The sequence below is a fragment of the Balaenoptera borealis genome (assembly GCF_965194805.1).
Source record: "Balaenoptera borealis genome assembly, chromosome: 1".
NCBI lineage: Eukaryota > Metazoa > Chordata > Mammalia > Artiodactyla > Balaenopteridae > Balaenoptera > Balaenoptera borealis.
This window is the reverse complement of record NC_138860.1, coordinates 121650465-121671184: the sequence shown is the minus strand read 5'-3', so window position 1 is coordinate 121671184 and position 20720 is coordinate 121650465. Positions and strand designations below refer to the sequence as shown.

The 20720-nt window shown below is 32.9% G+C and overlaps 1 long non-coding RNA gene across 1 annotated transcript; it reads right to left on the bottom strand.

The window, feature by feature from the left end:
• Positions 1-4177: 4177 nt before the first annotated feature.
• Positions 4178-19437, bottom strand: LOC309604827. The gene is made up of 2 exons (XR_014231090.1): positions 16488-19437; positions 4178-10552 (listed from the first exon to the last, which is right to left on the bottom strand). It is a non-coding gene; the product is annotated as an uncharacterized lncRNA (long non-coding RNA).
• Positions 19438-20720: the final 1283 nt, after the last annotated feature.

Genomic DNA, 20720 nt, shown 5'->3' with positions numbered 1-20720 from the left:
CCATGTTTCATGTTCCCTTCCCTCTAGGGGTTTACAGTCTAAGACCTAAAATATAGCACAGACATAAGCAAAAAGCAAATAAATTCTGTTAAATATATCAGTATCCTAAATATGGTGAAAGGCATGATAAAAGGCATAATTAGTAGTGAAAGCCACATGATTATATATACCTAAATGCTCTATAAATAAAAGAGTAAAAGGTATTTGTGGAGAAAGAAGATATGAATATTTGAAAAAATAAGAGTATAGGGCTGGGACACAAGAAGTTCGTAGCAGAAATAGATTGAACTTTGAAATGATATGTACTTTTTTATTTAAGTAGAGATGTGAACTATTTATTGTAGCAGAAGAAATGACAACAGACACTGTCTGTATGAGTGTACTTTCTGGAGTAATAAGTGGTTAACTGTACAATATAGATATCTTACTTAAATTAATTTATATTTCACTATGAATTTCAGTATTACATTAATGACAATTGTAATGAATTCATTAAAAGTGAAAGTCAATATTAATTTATTATCAGAAGACTCAGTAAATTACACTGACAGGTGAGACTAAATGGTATAATATTATTTATTTGATTATTTCATAATCTATGTGCAGATTATAAAGGAGTTTCTGGTTGCTGAAATTCTTATTTAAGTTATAATTACCTGATACTGAAGTATACTACACTAAAGTAGCTTTTCATTGGAAAATTATAGCATCACCTTTTATGACTATCTTTACTGCCTCTTTACATGCAGAACACTTATATGTAAAGTCTTTTTTTAGTATTGAGGTCAATTGGTGTATAACATTGTGTTTGAAAAAAGATAGTTTCTGTTATTTTCAAAAAAGAGCATCACAAAAATAGTTCTCTTAAGAAGGAATGTTTTATTAATGAAGTATTTCAAATGAAATATATATATATATATTCAGGGAAAGGAAGTGAGTTTTTCTTATTTGGAAAAATTTAACATAAAAATATAAATTATTGAATGAGAGCAGGTAATATGTTTATGAATGTAGAAAGAGATCTTGCCATATTAAGTATTGCTAACAATCAGAAGTTCACATATTTTGACATATTTTAAAACACAGTTAATATTTTCTTCACACTGGGAAAAGATTTCTACATTTTATGTTGTAGGGAGGAATTCAATTTATTTGCATGAAGAATAGTGTAAAATGCATACTTGATTATTGCTAATTTTGCCTACATTAAAGAATTTTACTTTTTTGTTCTATAATCAGGCATATTTTTAAAAAATAACAAAAACCTTATTCCTGGCTACCTCTATTACCTATATTCCCATTCTTAGAAAGAAATTACTGGACGACATTTTTAAAAGGATGACTTATTTTTACACATATATTATGCAAGGTGAAGAAGAGAATTTTCCCAGGAATAAACTATCCCCCCCAAAGCAAGTGAAGATTTCCTCCAATTTTGTTCCTTGTAGTTGAGCATTATTAGAAAATCCACAGATCTCATAACTGGTTCATGTTTCTATTAAGAGACTACAGATATGGTGTTAAATTTGGACTTAGAGAGCTGTAAGAAAAATTCTAACCATGTCTCCATACATTAAAAACACAAACAAACATCATTTTATTTTAGGCACTCTATTGTAAAACATGTAGAAGACAATTATTTAAACTGTGCAAGATTTTAATGTACAATTTTTAAAAAATAACTATGTTATTTCTAGGGCCCATGCATTTGTACTTGTTTCCATTCTGGAAGATTTTTTTTTTTTTATTTCTCACCTTGAGGATCCACGTTCTGAGCAAATTCTCCCCATTTGTAAACTTGAGTGTGAACCATCATCTCCTCTGGCCTGGACTATTGCAATATCACCTCAGAGGTTTCTCTGCTTCTGTTCTTGCTCTTTTGCCATCTTTTTCCACACAATAACAAGAGGGATCTTTTAATGATATCACCCAACTGTTTAACTTCCCTCCTCTCCAGAACTTCTCCTAACACTTTGAATGAAAAATCCACAGTCTTTATTTTACTAGCACTCAGCATATTATAATCTGGCTCTTCACTATCCCTCCAAATTCACCTTCTTGCCATTCCTCAAACCTGGCAAATTCCAGGTCTCTTTTTGTAGTAATCTCTCACTAGAACTAGACAAGCCTTAATCAAATCATTTAAGTTTCTGCTCAATGTCCTTTTCTCCGAGAGGTCTTGCTTGTGATTCTGCCTAAAATAGTAGACAACCTCATCACTGTCTATTCCTTTAACCTGTTTTATTTTCTTCATAGCACTTACTACTTATTGAAATTATATATTTTGTTTTGTTTCGTGTTTCACTTTTTATGGTCTATCTCCTGGACTGAAATATATGCTCAGAGTGTAACGACTTTATTAATCTATCTGCTTCTATCCACAGTGTGTAAAAGAACATGTGGCACATATGTTATCAGTTTATAGTTCCTGAATGAAAAAAAGAAATGAGAATCTCTAATTCCATGAAACCTTTTCCAACAACCTCCCACCCTCAACATACATCAGTTAAACCGAGGTAATGATTCCTCTCTTTATCTCAACATGGCATAAAAGTTAACATTTATTGAATAGTCACTGTGTACCAGGCAGTATCTAAAACTTTTACCTACATTGTTTTATATAAACTCACAACTACTCTGTTGCAGTAACTTCTTCTTCTTCTCCTTCTTCTCCTCCTCCTCTTCCTCCTCCTCTTCTTCTTCTTCCTAACCCAATGTCACACAACAAGCAAGTGGCAGAGTCAGGAATCAACCCTAGGTAGTCTGGCTCCAGAACTGGACTTTAAAACCATCATGTTACACTACCTCTTTTTAGGGAAATCATCACAGTATTTTGCAATAGTTTGTTTGCAGATTAATATCACTATACTGTGATCTCTCCTGGGGAAAAGGCATGATTATTTCAACACAGCACAAACACAATGTTAGTAACTGAGAGAATGAATGAAGAATTATCTATACTTAGACAGCAACCAATGAACCCATACAATCTAAAGTCAAAGCAAATGCATTTTTGTCAGACTGTCAGTGAGACCAATGAGGAACCTATAGTTTACCTGAAGAACAGATAAATTTACTATCATGAAAGTGTTCAGAACAGATATTAATCATGCATCCCTTCAATCTATAAACATTTATAAACATCCACATGGGCAGAAGAATTCCAAGAATATTCTTTGAAATTCAGACATAAAACATTACTAAGAACACTTGGAGAAGCCAGATAAATCCTCATTTCATCCTGGTGATTTTCCTCTTTTCTTTTTTTTTTTTTTTTGGTAATTCTTTGTGGAGATATAGATGGAATATAACTTGATTTTACTAATGAACTCCAGACTTATGTTATAAATTTCCTTTCAACACTTGGACCTCTCTGACCCTAACATTATGCAGTGAAGTTAGAAGCACCAAACACGTTGAATACACGAAAATGTGAACAGGCAAAAATCTGCTCTATGTGTCTGAACAACTTAAGGGAAAACATGTCTATTGTTTTTCCCAAGACTCTTTGTATGTGTCAGAGATGCAGCTCAGATTAGCTATGATAAAAAGTATTATTGGGTGAACTAGCCTAGCTAAGGAAAGGCAAGACGAAGTGCAGCCTCACTGTCTAGTCTGGGGCATATGAACCAGGTACTCAAATGCTATCAGTATTCTTACAGAGTTTTATGTGTTTATTCTTAGTATATGTCATTTATGTCCACTAACAAGGGAGGAAAATAATTAAGCTAAACACCTGAAAAATTAAATCCAAAAAATTCTCTTCATAATAGTGGCTCTGTTCACAATTCAAAGCAATCAATTAATTTTATCAGTCAAGTGGGAGAGAATTTTTTTTTTAAAGCATACTTTAGGTAAAATTTTTATTAAACAATTTTGTTTTAAATGATGTTACACTGAGATCATCATTGGTATTTGAAATTCTTTAATTAATTTAGGAAGTTTACCATAATGCCTCAACCAGAAATATGTATTGAGTACAGTTTATATACAGTAGTGAACAGTATATATACAGTATATATTTTGAGATATAAAACAATTCTAAGAAAAGTTTGAACAAGAGAAGTATATTCCCTCTCCAGGAGAATACATTTCAAAATATCTGTGGTAAAGAACCAGGTTTTTGGTTGTTTTCTTTTCTCCCCAGTACCTCAGGTACCAATATTTTTGGTAAAAAAAAAAAAAAATGAAATAACTACAAAAATAAAATGAAAAGGCAAAGACATCCAAAATGCAAACCCAAATTACTTATTTTTAGATTTAATGAACATAAAGTTGCATTTCAATAAATATAACCACAAGAAATATTATGTAGAAAAATAACTACAAAATTTCTGTAAATTGTTTACTTAAAATGTGTATATGGGTGATTAATATAGACAAGAACTATTGTTTCATAATCTTTTCTTCAATTGTAACTAAACAAAAAGTTATGTGTAAAACAATTCTTATCTCAAATATATTTTTTGCACATTTTTAACCAACACCATGCAAATCAATATTTAAAGTTTTTGATGTAACAAATGAACTTGCTTCTTACTTCCTTATTTATCTAATGTAAACTGCATGAATACATTTCTAAATTTTAATCTCCATTTTTGTTCTTATTTCATCACAGACCATAACAAACAGTTAAAATGTACTATGAGAATATAACTTCTCTACAAATTCTTACTGCTGTGGCCTCCCCAACTCCCTTCTTTGGCCCCTCAGTTCTGCAAGCCCTTAAATCTGGGTTCTCTCTTTGGCACTGTAGGCTAGAACATGCTTCTAGTAGTTAGTTCCTGTAAGTGTACAGGTCACCTTGTTTGTTATCCTTGTCATATGGCTTGCATTTCTTCACTGTTTTCCAATGTCTGGAATGTTGTTTCATATTTTCTCCTCTTTCCTTTGTTGTTGAAGAAGAGTGTAGATTTGGTCTTGCTATACCACCTTGGCTGGAAATGAAAAGTACTACACCACACATGTTTTGTTGTTTCAGATATTTATTGTTAGTTGCTTCAAAATATTTTCTGCTTTTATTTCTTATTTGTACCTTGAATTATTTAGAAATGTATTATTTCATATCAGGCAGTTGGGTTTTTCTGATTCTATTTTCTTTATTGATTTCTAGATAAATTCCACTCTCATCAAAAAATATAACTGGATAATTTCAAGTTTTTGGATTATGTTGAGGCTTTCTTTTCAGCCTAGCATATGGGTAAATTTTATACATGTGTACTTAAAAATATATATTCTGTTGTTCTCAGTGAAATGTTCTCTACATATCAGTTAGATTGTGTTTAAAAATGTAATTGTTTATATCTTCTAATTTTTTAGTGTGTGCATTTCTTCTGTCAGTTATAGAAGGAAGTGTGTTAAATGATTGTGGATTTCCTCTTTTCTCCTTTTTGTTCTGTAATATGAATTTATGATATTTGAGATCGTAATATCTTCCTATTGAATTGACTTTTTAAATATTTTAATATGGCCCTCTTATTTCTAGTAGTGCTCTTACCCTGAGGTCTATTTTGCCTTATATTAGTATAGCAACACCAACTTTCTCTTTGTCAATGTTTCATGCTATCATTTTCCAATGTTTCTCTTTCAACTATTTTGTGTTCTTATACATAAAGTATGTCTCATAAGCAATATATAGTTTTTTTTAATAGATCTTTATTGGAGTATAATTGCTTCATAATACTGTGTTAGTTTCTGTTGTACAACAAAGGAAATCAGCCACATGCATACACATGTCCCCATATCCCCTCCCTCTTGAGCCTCACTCCCATCCTCCCTATCCCACCCCTCTAGGTCATTGCAAAGCGCAGAGCCGATCTCCCTGTGCTATGCTGCTGCTTCCCACCAGCCAACTATTTTACATTTGGTAGTGTATATATGTCGATGCTACTCTCACTTCGCTGCAGCTTCACACTCCCACCCCATGTCATCAAGTCCATTCTCTACGTCTACCTCTCTTTATTCCTGCCCTGCAACTAGGTTCATCAGTACCAATTTTTTTTCTTTTTTTGTTTAGATTCCATATATATGCGTTAGCATACAGTATTTGTTTTTCTCTTTCTGACTTACTTCACTCTGTATGACAGATTCTAGGTCCATCCACCTCACTACAAATAACTCACTTTCTTTTCTTTTCATGGCTGAGTAATATAGTTGTTGTTTTTTACCTTGACCATCTTAGTCTTTTACTTGATGAATTTAACCTATTTACATTTAATATATTAACTGATATAGCTGTATTTATGTCTGCCATCCTACAACGTTTCATTTTAACTGTTTTCTTTCTGACTTTTGATTTAGCAAAATATTTTTTTTTCTTAAATGAACTCTTTAGTTATATATTCTGTAACTATTTCTAGTGACTACCCTAGAGTTATAGAACTCATCCTATACTTACTACAGGCTAAAACAAGTTATTTTACCACTTTCCTGCTACTGCATAAACCATAGACCTTTTAACTCCATTTACTCCACTACTTCATTTATCATTCTTACTGTTTTTAAAATGGGAAAATATTCTAAAAATTCACATTGCAACTCCAACCAGGCTTGGCTTGAATGTTTCCCCTCTACTTGTTGAAGAAAAAATATATCATGATACTATTTAATAAGGAAATATTTCTTTTCTATCAGAAATTGAATTCAATTGGTGAAGTCTTTTAGCTTCCATCATAAAAATCATCAAGGTTCTCCCCTTCTCCCATGTAATATGATTGGTTATGATCATTTATTTTCTAGTAATGAAAATCCCTTGAGTTCTCATAGAGAACTTCTCTTTATAATGGTACTTTATAAATGTAATATTCTGTTATATTTGATTCACTACTACTGTATGTATCATTTGTCTATATCCATAAAGTGAATTTCTTTGTATGTTGTTGTGTCATTTTTGCTTTATTCTATTTATTTAATGTTTGTTGGGAGTTGGTAGCAGCATCATATTAACTTCATAAAATGAATTGGGAAATTTCTCTTATTTCTCTGTACCTTGGAAAAGATTGAAAAGCAAATAAATTGTGTCTTTTCCAAAGTTTGTACAAATTCATCTATGAAACCATCTGGGTCAGAAAATGATTTGAGGAATTTCTTTGGTGAATGTAACAATTTAATTTTATAACAAAAAATTTACTATTTCATTGAGTGTTTAAATTTCATGATCATGATTTCATGTACATAATTAATCTGAAAAATAATTTTTCTGTGTCTGAAGTTTTATCTTTTTTCACATGCCTAATATTGTGAATCATTATTCTCACACACTTTTTCATGATTATCTTTCAGAGGTTTGTTTATTTAATTATAGTGTTCAAATAACTAGCTTTATATATATTCTCATTTCCAGCTATCCTTATTTATTAAGTTATTTTGTCATTTTTATAACTTCTTTTCTACTGATTCTTAGGGGTTATTTCACTGTACTTTTACAATTTTTGCATTAACGTTTACTACTGCAAAACAAATGACAACAAACATTGCAACTTAAGATAATACAATTTATTACCTCACTGAAGGTCAGAAGTTCGACATGACATTGCTGGGATCTCTGCTCGAGGTATTGTAAGGTCAAAATCACAAGACTGATCAGGCAAATCTTCTTCTGGAGGCTCTGAAAAAAAATTCTACTCACAAGTTTATTCTCATTATCTTTAGAATTCAGTTTTTGCTGTCATAGAACTGAAGTTCCTGTGTCCTTTTTGCTGTCATCTGCTTAAGCTTCTAGAGACCACCTGCATTCCTTCCCATGTGGTCTTCCATCCTCAGATGGAAGCATGTTAAATCCTTCTCATGCTTTGGATCTCTAACCTCTCATATCTCCCTGTAGATCATATTTAAATAGATTATGTGATTAGACCAGGCACATCAGGATATTTTCCTACCTTAAGGTCAACTGGTTTGGGACTTCAATTACATTTGCAAAATCCTTCATAGTAATGTCTAGATTGGTATTTGACTGAATAACTGGGAAAAGGCATGTGTATGCCAAGGGGTCATGTAGAATTTTGCCTAACAACTGTCTGTTAGTAGAATATTTGATTCATTTATTATTTTTCCTATTTTGCAGCTGTACATTTCCCGAGTACATATTTTTCTATGTTCTCTACTCTTTCGTATCTTCTGACTTGAGAAGTTGATATCTTCTATGACTCAAGAATTAGCAAGTTACTATTTTTGATTCCTATGTGGTTCCTTAAGAATAGCTTTAGTAATTAAAGTTAATTTTTATTTCACTGAAATAAGATAAAGAGAATTGGTGTGATTTATTCATTTTCTTTTGGAAATTTTCGAGACTCAAGATTTGATCAATATTTATAAATGCCTTATGAATATTTTAAAAGTGTATATATTTTCTGCCTAAGAACTACAATATTCATTATATTATTCAATTTCTCAATTTTCTTATTTTTCTTTCGATTAATTGATCATCATAAAGAAAGTTTTCAGAAATAATTATATTCTTCCATTTATCTTTTTTATCTTGAACACTTTTGCTTACTATAGTTGAGTTACATATTATTTGGTTTATTTTTCTTTAATTATAGTCATCATGTTCTACGTTATCTAGTAAGTGGAATTTTGTACCTTTTCACCACTTTTACCCATTAATCCCACCCCTCAGCCCTCTGCATCTGGCAACCACCAATCTTTTTTGTTTCTCAGAGTCATTTTGTTTTTTTTTTTAATCCCACATATAAGCAAGATCATACAGTATTTGTTTTTCTCTGTCCAACTTATTTCTCTTAGCATAACGCCCTCAAATTCCATCTGTGTTGTCACAAACGCCAGAATTTCCTTCTTTCTGTGGCTCAAAAATATTCCATTGAATACACATACCATATCTTCTTTATCCATTCATCTGGTAAAGGTCACAGGCTGTATTCATGTCTTGGCTATGTAAATAATGCTGCAATGAACATGGGAGTGTAGATATCTGAGATAGTGATTTTTGTTTTCTTTGAATATATACCTGGAAACACAATTGATTGATCATATGGTGGTTCGATTTTTAATTTTTGTGGAACCACCATACTCTTTTCCATAGTGACTGAACCATTCTACATTCCCATAAATAATGCACAAGGGTTCCGTTTTCTTCACATCCTCACCAACACTAGCTTTCTCTTACCTATTTGATAATAGCCATTACAACAGGTGTGAAGTGATATATTATTGTGGTTTTGATCTACATTTTCCTGATAATTAGTGATGTTGAGCACCTTTCCATGTACCTGTTGGCCATCTGTATGTCTTCTTTAGAAAAATGTCTATTCAGTTCCTCTGCCCATTTTTACTCAATTTTTTTTTTTTATGATTGAGTTTTATGAGTTCTTTATATACTTTGGATATTAATGACATAAAATATAAAATGTGTACATATTTTCTCTCATTCCATAGGTTGCCTTTTCATTTTGTTGATGGTTTTCTTTGCTATGCAGAAGTTTTTAGTTTTATGTAGACCCAGTTGTTTATTTTTGCTTTTGTTATTTTATTTAAATTTAAAAAAATATTGGCAAGACTGATGTCAAGGAGATTAACATCAATTTTTCATCTAGGAGTTTTATGGTTTCTGGACTTAGATTAAAGTATTTAACCCACTTTGAGTTGATTTTTGTATATGCTGTAAGATAAAGATCCAGTTTCATTCTTTTTCATGTGGCTGTCAGTTTTCCTAATACCACTTATTTTTCCATTGTATACTGTTAGCTCATTTGTATTAAATTACTGACCATGAATTCATGGGTTTATTTCTAGACTCTCTGTTCTATCAGTCTAAGTGTCTGTTTTTATGCCAGTACAATACTGCTTTGATTACTACAGATTTCTAATATAGCTTGAAATCAGAAATTGTGATATCTTCAACTTTATTTTTCTCTTTTTCAAGATTGCTTTGGAAATCCAGGGTGTTTTAGGTTCCATACACAATTTAGGATTTTTTTTCTATTTCTATGAAAAATACCATTAGAATTTTTGATAGTGATTACATTGATCTCTAGGCCACTTTGAGTAGCAGAAGCATTTTAACAATATTAATTCTTTCAATCCATGAGCATGGAATATCTGTCCATTTATTTGTGTTTTCTTCAGTTCCTTTCATCAATGTCTTACACATTTGAGTGTATACATCTTTCACTTCCTTGGCTAAATTTATCCCTAAGTATTTTGTTCTTTTGATGCAATTGTAAATAGGATTGTTTTCTAATTTCTCTTTCTGATAGTTTGTTGTTAGTGCATAGAAATGCAAGTGATTTATCTATATCAATTTTGTATCCTGAAATTTTACTGAATTCATTTATAAGTCTAACAGCTTTTTGGTAGAGTTGTTGGTTAAAAGTGGTGAGAATGGGCATTCTTGTCTTGTTCGTGATCTTAGAGAGAAAGCCTTAAATTTTTGACCCTTGAATATGATGTTAGCTGAAGGTTTGTCATATATGGTCTTTATTATGTTGAGGTATGTTCCCTCTATAATCACTTTGTTGAGTGTTTTCATCATAAATGGATGTTGAATTTTTTCAAGTGTTTTGTCAATTTATTTTTCTACATTATTGAGATGAACCTGTGATTTTTTTTTCACACACACACACTGTATTTTATTTTTACAAGAGATAAGTAGACTGACACCAAGCATTGTACATGGATGACCACAACAAAAGCAACAATGATTGCAATTACCAAACATGAAACACACTCATACTATGTCATAATATAGACATTCAGTCCAGTAATCCTCCACTGTAACAGCTCCTTTACTTTGCAGTGAAAATTGATTTGTATATTCTTTGCCTCTGAGTCCTTGTGGGATTTTTTTTTTTTAATTCAGACAGAAAGTCACAAAAATTATACTCATCCTCATCAGTTCACTCAGTCCCATGTAATTAATTTTTTTTTCATCTTGATCTTTTGTTAGCACTTTTATGAGTTCATCAGTTTTTCATTAGAGTTCTGAAAATGCTTATTCATTCAGTTCAGCAGTACAGTCAGTTACCAGAAACCTGTACTTGTCAGAGTCTTTTCCATGAATTTCTTGAAGATGAAAGCCTTTTATAGGAACATATTTGCAAAAGCATCAGAGTACACCCAGAACTGTCTGTAAATGACAAAAGACTTAAAAATGACCACTGTTAAAGATTTGATGAAAGTTCATAATAATGCAGTTGACAAGAAAATTAGTTATTTCTGAGATATACATTTTAAAGTAATAACTAGGATTATTACTTATAACATTATACCAGAACATATAAGATTTTTAGAAATTTCATGTAATGTCTGAAACATTTATATTAACATATTTCCATACATATTTCCATACAAATACAAATATAAGACTTTTAGAAATTTCATATAATGTCTGAAACCTTTATATTAACATATTTCCATACAAATACAAATATAAGATTTTTAGAAATTTCATGTAATGTCTGAAACATTTATATTAACATATTTCCATACAAATAACCCAATGAAAGTTTAGTATTAGTTGTTTTGTTTGTTTTTTTATACTGCAGGTTCTTATTAGGCATCAATTTTATACACATCAGTGTATACGTGTCAATCCCAATCGCCCAATTCAGCACACCACCATCCCCACCCCACCGCAGTTTTCCCCCCTTGGTGTCCATATGTCCATTCTCTACATCTGTGTCTCAACTTCTGCCCTGCAAACTGGCTCATCTGTACCATTTTTCTAGGTTCCACATACATGCATTAATATACGATATTTGTTTTTCTCTTTCTGACTTACTTCACTCTGTATGACAGTCTCTAGATCCATCCACTTCTCAACAAATGACTCAATTTCGTTCCTTTTTATGGCTGAGTAATATTCCATTGTATATATGTACCACAACTTCTTTATCCATTCATCTGTTGATGGGCATTTAGGTTGCTTCCATGACCTGGCTATTGTAAATAGTGCTGCAATGAACATTCGGGTGCATGTGTCTTTTTGAATTACGGTTTTCTCTGGGTATATGCCCAGTAGTGGGATTGCTGGGTCATATGGTAATTCTATTTTTAGTTTTTTAAGGAACCTCCATATTGTTCTCCATAGTGGCTGTATCAATTTACATTCCCACCAACAGTGCAAGAGGGTTCCCTTTTCTCCACACCCTCTCCAGCATTTGTTGTTTGTTGATTTTCTGATGATGCCCATTCTAACAGGAGTGAGGTGATACCTCATTGTAGTTTTGATTTGCATTTCTCTAATAATTAGTGATGTTGAGCATCTTTTCATGTGCTTCGTGGCTGCCTGTATGTCTTCTTTGGAGAAATGTCTATTTAGGTCTTCTGCCCATTTTTGGATTGGGGTGTTTGTTTCTTTAATATTGAGCTGAATGAGCTGTTTATATATTTTGGAGATTAATCCTTTGTCAGTTGATTCGTTGGCAAATATTTTCTCCCATTCTGAGGGTTGTCTTTTCGTCTTGTTTATGGTTTCCTTTGCTGTGCAAAAGTTTTGAAGTTTCATTAGGTCCCATTTGTTTATTTTTGTTTTTATTTCCATTACTCTAGGAGGTGGATCTTGCTGTGATTTATGTCAAAGAGTGTTCTTCCTATGTTTTCGTCTAAGAGTTTTATAGTGTCCAGTCTTATATTTAGGTCTCTAATCCATTTTGAGTTTATTTTTGTGTATGGTGTTAGGGAGTATTCGAATTTCATTCTTTTACATGTAGCTATCCAGTTTTCCCAGCACCACTTATTGAAGAGACTGTCTTTTCTCCATTGTATATCTTTGCCTCCTTTGTCATAGATTAGTTGACCATAGGTGCGTGGGTTAATCTCTGGGCTTTCTATCTTGTTCCATTGATCTATGTTTCTGTTTTGTGCCAGTACCATATTGTCTTGATTACTGTAGCTTTGTAGTAGAGTCTGAAGTCAGGGAGTCTGATTCCTCCAGCTCCATTTTTTTGCCTCAAGACTGCTTTGGCTATTCGGGGTCTTTTGTGTCTCCATACAAATTTTAAGATGATTTGTTCTAGCTCCGTAAAAAATGCCATTGGTAATTTGATAGGGATTGCATTGAATCTGTAGATTGCTTTGGGTAGTATACTCATTTTCACAATGTTGATTCTTCCAATCCAAGAACATGGTCTATCTCTCCATCTGTTGGTATCATCTTTAATTTCTTTCATCAGTGTCTTATAGTTTTCTGCATACAGGTCTTTTGTCTCCCTAGGTAGGTTTATTCCTAGGTATTTTATTCTTTTTGTTGCAATGGTAAATGGGAGTGTTTCCATAATTTCTCTTTCAGATTTTTCATCATTAGTGTATAGGAATGCAAGAGATTTCTGTGCATTAATTTTGTATCCTGCAACTTTACCATATTCATTAATTAGCTCTAGCAGTTTTCTGGTGGCAGTTTTAGGATTCTCTATGTATAGTATCATGTCATCCGCAAACAGTGACAGTTTTACTTCGTCTTTTCCAATTTGTATTCCTTGTATTTCTTTTTCTTCTCTGATTGCCGTGGCCAGGACTTCCAGAACTATGTTGAATAATAGTGGTGAGAGTGAATATCCTTGTCTCGTTCCTGATCTTAGAGGAAATGCTTTCAGTTTTTCACCATTGAGAATGATGTTTGCTGTGGGTTTGTCATATATGGCCTTTATTATGTTGAGGTAGGTTCCCTCTATGCCCACTTTCTGGAGAGTTTTTATCATGAATGGGTGTTGAATTTTGTCAAAAGCTTTTTCTGCATCTATTGAGATGATCATATGGTTTTTATTCTTCAATTTGTGAATATGGTGTATCACATTGATTGATTTGCGTATATTGAAGAATCCTTGCATCCCTGGGATAAATCCCACTTGATCGTGGTGTATGATCCTTTTAATGTGTTGTTGGATTCTGTTTGCTAGTATTTTGTTGAGGATTTTTGCATCTATATTCATCAGTGATATTGGTCTGTAATTTTCTTTTTTTGTAGTGTCTTTGTCTGGTTTTGGTATCAGGGTGATGGTGGCCTCATAGAATGAGTTTGGGAGTGTTCCTTCCTCTGCAATTTTTTGGAAGAGTTTGAGAAGGATAGGTGTTAGCTCTTCTCTAAATGTTTGATAGAATTCACCTGTGAAGCCATCTGGTCCTGGACTTTTGTTTGTTGGAAGATTTTTAATCACAGTTTCAATTTCATTACTTGTGATTGGTCTGTTCATATTTTCTGTTTCTTCCTGGTTCAGTCTCGGAAGGTTATACCTTTCTAAAAATTTGTCTATTTCTTCCAGGTTGTCCATTTTATTGGCATAAAGTTGCTTGTAGTAGTCTCTTAGGATGCTTTGTATTTCTGCAGTGTCTGTTGTAACTTCTCCTTTTTCATTTCTGATTTTATTGATTTGAGTCCTCTCCCTCTTTTTCTTGATGAGTCTGGCTAATGGCTTATCAATCTTGTTTATCTTCTCAAAGAACCAACTTTTAGTTTTATTGATCTTTGCTATTGTTTTCTTTGTTTCTATTTCTTTTATTTCTGCTCTGATCTTTATGATTTCTTTCCTTCTGCTAACTTTGGGTTTTGTTTGTTCTTCTTTCTCCAGTTTCTTTAGGTGTAAGGTTAGATTGTTTATTTCAGATTTTTCTTGTTTCTTTAGGTAGGCTTGTATAGCTATAAACTTCCCTCTTAGAACCGCTTTCACTGCATCCCATAGGTTTTGGGTCGTCGTGTTTTCATTGTCATTTGTCTCTAGGTATTTTTTTATTTCCTCTTTGATTTCTTCAGTGATCTCTTGGTTATTTAGTAACGTATTGTTTAGCCTCCATGTGTTTGTCTTTTTTACGTTTTTTTCCCTGTAATTCATTTCTAATCTCATAGCGTTGTGGTCAGAAAAGATGCTTGATATGATTTCAATTTTCTTAAATTTACTGAGGCTTGATTTGTGACCCAAGATGTGATCTATCCTGGAGAATGTTCCATACGCACTTGAGAAGAACGTGTAATCTGCTGTTTTTGGATGGAATGTCCTATATATATCAATTAAATCTATCTGGTCTATTGTGTCATTTAAAGCTTCTGTTTCCTTATTTATTTTCATTTTGGATGATCTGTCCATTGGTGTAAGTGAGGTGTTAAAGTCCCCCACTATGATTGTGTTACTGTCAATTTCCTCTTTTATAGCTGTTAGCAGTTGCCTTATGTATTGAGGTGCTCCTATGTTGGGTGCATATATATTTATAATTGTTATATCTTCTTCTTGGATTGATCCCTTGATCATTATGTAGTGTCCTTCCTTGTCTCTTGTAACATTCTTTATTTTAAAGTCTATTTTATCTGATATGAGTATAGCTACTCCAGCTTTCTTTTTATTTCCATTTGCATGGAATATCTTTTTCCATCCCCTCACTTTCAGTCTGTATGTGTCCCTAGGTCTCAGGTGGGTCTCTTGTAGACAACATATATATGGGTCTTGTTTTTGTATCCATTCAGCCAGTCTATGTCTTTTGGTTGGGGCATTTAATCCATTCACGTTTAAGGTAATTATCGATATGTATGTTCCTATGACCATTTTCTTAATTGTTTTGGGTTTGTTTTTGTAGGTCCTTTTCTTCTCTTGTGTTTCCCACTTAGAGAAGTTCCTTTAGCATTTGTTGTAGAGCTGGTTTGGTGGTGCTGAATTCTCTTAGCTTTTGCTTGTCTGTAAAGCTTTTGATTTCTCCATCAAATCTAAATGAGATCCTTGCCGGGTAGAGTAATCTTGGTTGTAGCTTCTTCCCTTTCATCACTTTAAGTATATCATGCCACTCCCTTCTGGCTTGCAGAGTTTTTGCTGAAAAATCAGCTGTTAACCTTATGGGAGTTCCCTTGTATGTTATTTGTCGTTTTTCCCTTGCTGCTTTCAATAATTTTTCTTTGTGTTTAATTTTTGCCACTTTGATTACTATGTGTCTCGGCGTGTTTCTCCTTGGGTTTATCCTGTATGGGACCCTCTATGCTTCCTGGACTTGGGTGGCTATTTCCTTTCCCATGTTAGGGAAGTTTTCGACTATAATCTCTTCAAATATTTTCTCTGGTCCTTTCTATCTCTCTTCACCTTCTGGGACCCCTATAATGCGAATGTTGTTGCGTTTAATGTTGTCCCAGAGGTCTCTTAAGCTGTCTTCATTTCTTTTCATTCTTTTTTCTTTAGTCTGTTCCGCAGCAGTGAATTCCACCATTCTGTCTTCCAGGTCACTTATCCGTTCTTCTGCCTCAGTTATTCTGCTATTGATTCCTTCTAGTGTAGTTTTCATTTCAGTTATTGTATTGGTCATCTCTGTTTGTTTGTTCTTTAATTCTTCTAGGTCTTTGTTAATCATTTCTTGCATCTTCTCAATCTTTGCCTCCATTCTTATTCCGAGGTCCTGGATCATCTTCACTATCATTATTCTGAATTCTTTTTCTGGAAGGTTGCCTATCTCCACTTCATTTAGTTGTTTTTCTGGGTTTTTTTCTTGTTCCTTCATCTGGTACATAGCCCTCTGCCTTTTCATCTTGTCTATCTTTCTGTAACTGTGGTTTTTTGAACCTGTGATTTTTATCCTTCATTTTGTTAATGTGGTGTATCACTGAGATTTGCAGATGTTGAACCATACTTACATCACTGGAATAAATCCTACTTGATTATGGCTTATGATCCTTTTGTTGTATCATTGAATTAATTTTGTTTGCTAATATTTTGTTGAAAATTTTGCATCTATGTTCATCAGTAAAATTGGTTTGTAATTTTATTTTTTGTGGCATCCTTGTCTGGTTTTGGTATGAAAATAATTCTAGCCTTGTGAAATCTGTTAGGAAGAATTCCCTTCTCTTCTATTTTTTGGAAGTGTTTGTGAAGAATCAGTATTAACTCTTCTTTAAATTTTGGTAAAATTCATGAATGAAGCCACCTGTTCCTTCATTTTTTTTTGTTGGGAGTTTTTGATTAATGATTCAATTTCCTTGCTAGAAATTCATCTGCTCAGATTTTCTATATTTTCATGAGTCAGTCTTGGTAAGTTGTATGTTTCTAGAAAATTATCTATTTCTTCGAGGTTGTCCAAAGTGTTGACATATTATTGTTCATAGTGGTCTAATAATCCTTAGATTATTAAGGATTATTAATAATAATCCTTATTGTTATTAATTAATATTAATTTTAATATTTTCATTAATAATCCTTGTATTATTGTAATGCCACCTATTTCATTTCTGATTTTATTTATTTGTAACCTTTCATTTTTTCTAGGTAAGTCTAGCTAAAGATTTGTCAATTTTATTTATCTTTTCAAGGAACCAGCTCTTACTTCTATTGACCATTTTTATTTTTTTCTTTTTTCAGTTTCTATTTTATTTATTTATGCTCTGCTCTTTATTGTTTTCTTCCTTATTCTAATTTTGGGCTTTGTTTGTTTTCATTTTTTTTAGTTCTGTTAGTTTTAAAGTTAGGTTCCTTCTTTGAGCTGGTCTCAGTGGACTGTAGTAAACAAAGAAACAGTTCTTAACTGGCTATTACCTCAGGGCTCTGTGCAGAGTAAGCAGACAGAAATGTCCAACTCCAAGTCTTTCAGAAAAAAGAGGTTTACTTGCATACTTTAAAAGCTGCTGCCTGAGGGTCAGCCTTCCACTATAGATCGTCCCCTATGGGATACTGACAGGTCTTGGAACACTCTCAACTACTGTGAGCCACTAAGAACAAAAATTGAGGCTTGGACATCACAAAGTTTTGAGAGATAATCAAGAGCTCGGGCCAGTCTGAACAGTCTGTTTTATCTTTTACACAAGACAACTCTTCAAGACTGGAAAAGGTGGCTCTTTTATCTAATGAACATAAACCAACACAGAGAGTCAAGAAAGATGAAGAAACAGTGGAATATGTTCCAAACCAAAGGACAAGATAAAACTCCAGAACCAGATTTAAGTGAAATGAAGATAAGTGGCTTACCTAGTAAAGAGTTCAAAATAATGGTCATAAAGATGCTCACAGAGGTCAGGAGAACAATGCATGAATAAAGTGATACTTTCAACAAAAAGAAAGAAAATATAAGAATGTATCCAATAGAAATCACAGAGCTGAAGAATACAACAACTGAACTGCAAAATTCATTGCAGGGGTTCAATGGCAGACTAGATCAAACAGGAGAAAGGATCAGCAAACTCAAGGCAGGACAATAGAATTAATATAATCAGTGGAGTAAAAAGAATTAAAAAGAGTGAAGATTCTTAAGGGGCTTATCAGATACCAACAAGAAGACCAATATGTGCATTATAGGAATCCCTGAAGGAAAAGAGAGAAAGAAAGGTACAGAAAGCTTATTTGAAGAAATAATGGCTGAAAACTTCCCTAACTTGGGGAAAATAAACCAACATCCAGATCCAGGAAGCCCAGAGAGTTCCAAATAAGATGAATTTAAAGAGACCCACACCAAGGCACTTTATAATTAAATTGTTAAAAATTAAATAGTAAGAGAATCTTAACAGCAACAAGAGAGAAACAACTTGTTATGTATAAGGGAATCCCCCACAAGATGATCAGCAGATTTTTCAGTAGAAACTTTGTCAGCCAGTAGAGAGTGTCATGATATATTCAAAGTGCTGGAAGAAAAAAAGTGACATCCAAAAATATTCTACCTGGTAAAGTTTTCCTTTTGTTTTTCAGGCAAGCTAAGTTAAAGGAGTTCATCATCACTAGACTAGCATTATAAGAAATATTAAAGGGACTTCTTCAAGCTGAAATGAAAGGATGCTAATTAGTAACAAGAAACTATAGGAAAGTATAAATCTCACTGGTAAATGTAAATATGTAGCTAAATTCAGAATACTCTAAATTCAGCATTGTAGTGTAAAGATGGTGGGTAAATCACTTAGAAGTCTAGCATGAAGGTTAAAAGACAAAAGTAATAACAATAACTACAACTACAATAGTTTGTTAATGTATACAGAGGTTTAAAAGATTAAAAACTGTAAAAAAAAAAGATGTAAAGATAAAGAATGTAAATTGTGACATAAAACATGGGCAGGAACAGTAAAAACATATAGTTTCAGTATGTGTTCAAACTTAAGTCATTATCAACTTAAAATGGACTGTTATATTTTATATAAATCTCAAGAAAACCACAAAGCAAAAACCTATAACAGATACACAAAGAATAAAGAGAAAGAAATCTAAACATACCACTACAGAAAATCATCAAATCCCAAAGAAGAGACAAAGGGAAGAAGAGAACAAAGGAATTACAAAACAACCAGAAAACAATTAACAAAATGGCAACAGTAAGTCCATATATATCAATAATACTTTAAATTTAAATGGACTACATTCTTGAATCAAAAGACATGGAGTGGCCAAATGGGTAAAAATCAAGACTGAACTATATTCTGATCATAATAGACTCACTTCAGCCTTAGGGATACACACAAAATGAAAATGAAGGGATGAAAAAGAGATTCCATGAGAATAGAAATCAAAAGAAAACATGGATAGCTAGACTTAGAAAAAAAAAAAACTTTAAGGCAAAGACTGTAAAAGAGGCAAGAAATGTCATTATATAATGATAAAGGGCACCATCAAACAAGAGAATAAAACATTTGTATGTAAATATTTATGAACACAACAAAGGAGAACCTAAATATATAAAGCAAATATTGATAGAACTAAAGGAAAAATAAATAGCAGTATAAGGATAGTAGGGAACTTCAATACCTCACTTTCAACAATGGAAAAATCATCTAGATAGAAAATCAATAAGAAAACTTTGGTCTTAAGCTACACGTTAGACCAAAGGGGCTTAACAGGCATTTTCAGAACATTCCATCCTGCAGCAGCAGAATAAATATTCTCAAGTGCATATGAAAAAATCTCTAGGATAGATCATATGTTAGGTCATAAAACAGTAATATATTATTTGACTCATATATGTTTTTGGTGATTAAATGTTCATGTTATACATGAACATTTAATCCTTATATAGTATCTGGCAACATGGTAAATAAAAATTGCTATGATGATTATAATCATGTTGATAATGACCATGATCATTTGTATAATATTGATATTGCCACTATTGCTTTTTAATTGTTCTCATATCACATTATTTTTATTCTGTTTGTATTATTTAGTTTTCGGTCTTCATATATTTTCATTGTTTTGTCGTCTAAGAGCTTTTATTATTTATTTATTATTTATTTTTGGCTGTGTTGGGTCTTTGTTTCTGTGCGAGGGCTTTCTCTAGTTGCGGCAAGCGGGGGCCACTCTTCATCGTGATGCGCAGGCCTCTCACTATCGCAGCCTCTCTTGTTGTGGAGCACAGGCTCCAGACGCACAGGCTCAGTAGTTGTGGCTCACGGGCCTAGCTGCTCTGCGGCATGTGGGATTTTCCCAGACCAGGGCTCGAACCCGTGTCCCTTGCATTGGCAAGCAGTTTCTCAACCACTGCGCCACCAGGGAAGCCCTAAGAGCTTTTAAGTAGTGAGGTTTAGCACATTTATCTTCAGTTGGGCTTACTTCTTTTGTTTTTTAAAGTGTCTTTATTTTTATTTATTTATTTATTTATTTATTTATTTATTTATTTTATTTATTTTTGGTTGTGTTGGGTCTTCATTGCTGTGTGTGGGCTTTCTCTAGTTGTGGCGAGCAGGGACTATTCTTTGTTGTGGTGCATAGGCTTCTCATCGTGGTGTCTTCTTTTGTTGCGGAGCACAGGCTCTAAGCATGTGGGCTTCAGTAGTTGTGGCTCACGGGCTTAGTTGCTCCATGACATGTGGGATGTTCCCAGACCAGGGC